Source organism: Dryobates pubescens, chromosome 36 (assembly GCF_014839835.1).
Source record: "Dryobates pubescens isolate bDryPub1 chromosome 36, bDryPub1.pri, whole genome shotgun sequence".
NCBI classification, from domain to species: domain Eukaryota; kingdom Metazoa; phylum Chordata; class Aves; order Piciformes; family Picidae; genus Dryobates; species Dryobates pubescens.
Genome location: NC_071647.1, coordinates 1,390,419 through 1,396,418, shown reverse-complemented (window position 1 = coordinate 1,396,418; position 6,000 = coordinate 1,390,419).

The window sequence follows — 6,000 nt, the reverse complement described above, 5'->3', positions numbered from 1 at the left end:
CTTTTCCTCCTCTGCAGCCTCAACACTGCCCTGAAGCTCTCAGCACCCCCCCCAGAGCCTGCAGGAGCAGCTCAGGTTTGCTGTGCTAGGGAGTGGTAGGGGCTTGGAAAGGACCTCTGGAGAGCGTCCAGGCCAGAGCAGGGCACCCAGGAGCTCAGCTCCCAGGTGGGCTTTGAGCATCTCCCCTGAAGGAGCCTCCACAACCTCTCTGGGCAGCCTGCTGCAGCGTCCTGCACACCTCAGGGAGGCACTGAGCTGCAGCTGGGACTCAGCAGCATCCTGCACAGCCCCCAGAGCCCAGCAGGGTGAGGGCTGGAAGGGACCTCTGGAGCTCCCCCAGTCCAACCCCCCCCTGCCCCAGCAGGGCTCCCCCAGCAGCACAGTGCCCAGGGGGGGTTGGGAGCTCTGCACAACCTCCCTGGGCAGCCTGCTCCAGGCCTCCAGCAGCCTCACACCAAACAACTTTCTCCTCCTGGGCTCCACTTTGCCCCTTGCCCTGTGCCTGGGCAGCACTGAGCAGAGCCTGGCCCCAGCCTCTTGCCCCCCAGCCTTTAGCTCTTGCTGAGCACTGCTCAGCTCCCCTCTGGGGCTGCCCTGCTCCAGGCTCAGCAGCCCCAGGGAGGGCAACACTCAGGGGGTTAAGGGGCTGGGAGGTGAGGAGCTGCTGGAGCTGTTCCTTGTGCCTCTCCCCTCCACCTGCTTCCCTGCCACCTCCAATTTCCCCTCCAGGCCAACCACTTCCTCCTTCCCCCTCCCCCCCTCCTCTTTTCTTTCCTGGGCAGCTCAATCCCCCCCAACCTTTCCCAGCTTTGTTTGGGGTGGGCCCAAACCCCAAGGCAGGTTGCTGCTGGGAAGGGAAGGGAAGGGAAGGGAAGGGAAGGGAAGGGAAGGGAAGGGAAGGGAAGGGAAGGGAAGGGAAGGGAAGGGAAGGGAAGGGAAGGGAAGGGAAGGGAAGGGAAGGGAAGGGAAGGGAAGGGAAGGGAAGGGAAGGGAAGGGAAGGGAAGGGAAGGGAAGGGAAGGGAAGGGAAGGGAAGGGAGAGGTTGGGAGGGGAGGGAAGGGAATGGTTGGGAGGCAGAGGGTGGGGTGGGAGGCAGAGGGTGGGGTGGGAGCACTTCCAAGAGGCCCCAGAAAAGAGCTGTACACAAAGTCTGGACTTTTATTTTGTTGCTGTGGTTGGTTGTGGTTTCTTCTTCGTTTGCTCCCTGCTTGGAGACTCAACCCTTGTAACAGTGCATGCATCTCAACACAGCTAACAGTGTCTCAAACTGCCCCTAGCAGACAGACAAAGAGCACAGAGGACTTCCCCTTCCTATTTCAGCCCCAGTCAGGGGGGGTGGGAACCCCCCTACCTCCAAACCCCCAACCCTAGCATGGTTTGGGGTCTTTTTCCCCCATCATCATGATGAGTTTTTTCTTGGAGGGGGTCTTTAAGTTTGATTTCATTATTCACATCATTGGTTGGGGTTTTGCTTCCCCTCCCCCTGATTTAAACACCACCCCCAGCCCCAGGATGCCTCCTGGAGGGGTGAATCCCAGCCAGCTGCTAAGCACAAGATCAGCCCCACCACCACCCCACCCCCCCAAGTCCTTTCTGCTTGAGTGGTGGGAAAGAAAACCACCAGGAGGAGGTTTGTGAGCAGCAGCTGGGGGCCTTGTAGCAGTGGGGGCTGAGGTGGGGTGCTGGAGAAGGAGAGAAAGAGAGGAGGGGGGAAGGTGAGAAACCAACCTGAGCTGGGGCATTAAGCCACAGAAAGGGAGGGGAGGGTTGGGGCTGCTGGCTCTGCCTCAGTGTGGGAGGCACAAAGGCCAAGCTGAGGATGCACACAGAGTGACCCCCAGTCACCTGGAGGCTCAATGGCTTTGACCTCTGGTGCAGCTGGGAGGGAGGCATCAAGGAAGGCACAGGATGGGGGGCAGGGGGGGGGATCTGGCCAGGCCAAGACAGCCTGAAGTCCATCAAGGCCAAGACACAACCCCAAAGCCATCGAGGTCAAGTCAACCCCAAAGCCATCAAGGTGAAGACACAACCCCAAAGCCACCAAGGTCAAGCCAACCCCAAACCCTTCCAAGGCCAAGCCACAACCCCAAAGCCACCAAGGTCAAGCCAACCCCAAACCCTTCCAAGGCCAAGCCACAACCCCAAAGCCACCAAGGCCAACTCACAACCCCAACCCCCCCCCCCCCCAAGGATTTGCCTTCCCTCTCCCACTCTGTTCATGCTGCAGGAGCTCTCTCAGATGTTCAGCTCTAGGCTCAAAGCAGCTTCTGGTTCCTCCCATTCTGGCAGCCCAGGCTCAGTATGCTCAGAGAGAGAGAGACCCCCAGCAAAGGGCTGCAGCCCCTTGCAGCTCACTCCTCACAGCCTCCCCCTGCCCTTGGGCACTGCAGGGAGGAGCTGCACACAGAGAGACTCCAAGAGAGTTGTTGGTTTCATCTTTCTGAAGCTCCAATTGACCAAAGACTTCGTGCTGCAATTTCCTGAAGCCCTTGCACCCCTTGGCCAGGGTCTGAGCCCTCTGCTGCTGCCTCCTGCAGCTCTTTCAAGCCAGGGCTTTGGCAGTCAACTGCAGCTCAGTGTCAGAAGTGTTCTGCAGGGTACATGCTACAGACAGAAATATCCACAGGCAGCAGACTAGAGCTAAACTCACACCAGAAACAGACACCAAACTAGCACAAGCAGCTGTGAAACCAGAAGCCAAAGGGCTGGGGGGGTGGGGGGAAGGGTTTCTGCTTTGAAATACTTTGAGGTTAAAACAAGTGACCTGAAATGAGATTGAGAAGCAAAGGAGGCCAGAAAAAAAAGCCCACCCCAAACCCCAATAAAGCCAAACCCGAGCCAAAGAGGAAGCCCAAATTAAACAAAGAACAAATAAACCCCAAAGCCAAACCAAGAAAGCAAAACTAAACCAAAGGAACCCCAACCAAAGGAACCCTAAACCCAAACCTAAATCCAAACCCAAACCAAAGAAACCCTAAACCAAAGAAACCCTAAACCCAAACCCAAACCAAAGAAACCCTAAACCCAAACCATAGAGATTCAAAGCCAAGTAAACCAAAGCCAAACCAAACAACTCCAAACCAAAGAAACCCAAACCCAACCTATATAGACCCAAACCCAGACCAGACCCAAACCCAAACCAAACAGACCCAAACCAAACAGACCCAAACCATATAGACCCAAACCAAATAAACCCTAAACCCAAACCAAACAGACCCAAAACCAAACTAAACAGACCTCAAACCCAGATCAAATAGACCCAAACCCAAGTAAACCAAAGCCAAACCAAATAGACCCCAAACCAGACCAAATAAACCCAAACCCAAACTAAATAGACCCCAAACCAGACCACAGACCCAAAACCAGACCAAAGAGACCTAAACCATATAGACCCCAAACCAGACCAAAGAGACCTAAACCATATAGACCCAAAACCAGACCAAATAGACCCCAAAGCAGACCAAACAGACCCCAAAGCAGACCAAACAGACCCCAAAGCAGACCAAACAGACCCCAAACCCAGACCAAACAGACCTAAACCATATAGACCCAAACCCAAGTAAACCAAAGCCAAACCAAATAAACCCAAACCAAACAGACTCCAAACTAGGCCAAATAAACCCAAAACCAAACCAAACAGACCCAAAACCAGACCAAACAGACCCCAAACCCAGACCAAACAGACCTAAACCATATAGACCCAGACCCAAGTAAACCAAAGCCAAACCAAATAAACCCAAACCAGACCAAACAGACCCAAACCCAGACCAAATAGGCCTCAAACCAAATCAAACCCAAACCAAACAAACCCAAATCAAACCCAACCCAAATCAAACCCAACCCAACCCAAACCCAACCCAACCCAAACCCAACCCAAAACCAAATCCAAACCCAACCCAAATCCAACCCAAATCAAACTCCCAAATGAAAAGGAAATCAAAACCAACCAACAAAAAAAACCCCAAACTAAGCCCAAAAGCAAATTAAGCAAAGCCCAAACTGAGTTAGGGGAAAACAGTCAAAGGAAAATAAGTTAAATATCAAACAAATCAAATAATAGGAAGGGGAAAAAAAAACCCATCAAATACAAAACCCCAAACCCAAACTGAAGCCAAAGCAGAAGAAAGGGAAGGAAACAAATGAAGAAAGAACTCCAAGGGCCAAATCCCTTTGCAAGCCCAACCGAAGCCTGGCAGCCTCACCTCTCACCCCGACCATCAAAGCCCTGCCTGGAAAGCCCAAGGAGCACTCTGCAGGCGATGCAGATGGTGAACCAGACCCCAAAGTGCTTCCTGCTCAGCAAAGAGCCAGCCCTGGCCCCAAGGCCATCCTCGGGGAGAGCCCTGCAGCCGATTTCCCCCTCGGGGAGAGCCCTGCAGCCGAGTTCCCCCTCGGGGGAGAGCCCTGCTGCTGATTTCCTCCTCGGGGGAGAGCCCTGCAGACGATTTCCCCCTCGGGGGAGAGCCCTGCTGCTGATTTCCCCTTCGGGGGAGAGCCCTGCAGCTGATTTCCTCCTCGGGGGAGAGCCCTGAAGCCGAGTTCCCCCTCGGGGGAGAGCCCTGCTGCTGATTTCCCCTTCGGGGGAGAGCCCTGCAGCCGATTTCCCCCTCGGGGGAGAGCCCTGAAGCCGAGTTCCCCCTCGGGGGAGAGCCCTGAAGCCGAGTTCCCCTTCGGGGGAGAGCCCTGCAGCCGATTTCCCCCTCGGGGGAGAGCCCTGCAGCCGAGTTCTCCCTCGGGGGAGAGCCCTGCAGCCGAGTTCCCCCTCGGGGGAGAGCCCTGCAGCCGAGTTCTCCCTCGGGGGAGAGCCCTGCTGCTGAGTTCTCCCTCGGGGGAGAGCCCTGCTGCTGATTTCCCCCTCGGGGGAGAGCCCTGCTGCTGATTTCCCCTTCGGGGCAGAGCCCTGCTGCCGATTTCCTCCTCGGGGGAGAGCCCTGCTGCTGATTTCCTCCTCGGGGGAGAGCCCTGCTGCTGATTTCCCCCTCGGGGGAGAGCCCTGCTGCTGATTTCCTCCTCGGGGGAGAGCCCTGCAGCCGATTTCCCCCTCGGGGGAGAGCCCTGCAGCTGAATTCCTTTCAGCACAGAAGTGGCAGCTGGGCAGGAGGGGCAGAACAGGGGAAGAAGCAGAGGCAGAGGCAGGCAGGTTCCACTCTACAAGGAGCTGGGAAGTGGAGCAGTAGTCAACTGCTCTTAAGCCCTTAATGCAGGAACTGACTGCATCTTGCTGTCCTTCCTGGGGAGGAAACTCAGTGAGGGGAGGCTTGCTCCTAGCACTGCAGCCAAGCTGCAGCCTTCCACTCTCTTTGGGTTTGGAGTGTCTCAGGTTCACTCATTGCCTTCTCCCCCCCATCCCTACCCCTGTCCTTTTCCTCCCCCATCCCTACCCCTGTCCTTTTCCTCCCCCATCCCTACCTTTTAGCTCTTCTTGGGTTCAAACCCACTCCAAGCTAAGCAGTTTCAGAGCTTCCCCAAAAGGAGGAGGACAAAACTCAGCAGGGTCCCAAAAGCTGCAGATTTAAATGCAGGCTTTTCAAGCTGTCAGGAATCAAAACTGATTTCCTGCTCCTTCCCAACCCTACCTCTATCCCTTTCTTCCCCCTCCATATCCCTTTCCTCCCCCTCCATATCCCTGTCCTCCCCATCCCTACCTCTCCTTCTCCTCTCCAACCCTACCTACCCCTTTCCTCCCTATCCCTTTCTTCCCCATCCCTATCCCTTTCCTTCTCCTCCCCCTCCCTATCCCTTTCTTCCCCATCCTTGTCCCTTTCCTTCTCCTCCCCTTCCCTATCCCTTTCCTTCTCCTCCCCTTCCCTTCTTCTCCCCATCCCTATCCCTTCCCTTCTCCTCCCCATCCCTACCTCTATCCCTTTCCTCCCCATCCCTATCCCTTCTTCTCCCCATCCCTATCCCTTCCCTTCTTCTCCCCATCCCTATCCCTTCCCTTCTCCTTCCCATCCCTACCTCTATCCCTTTCCTCCCCATCCCTATCCCTTCCCTTCTCCT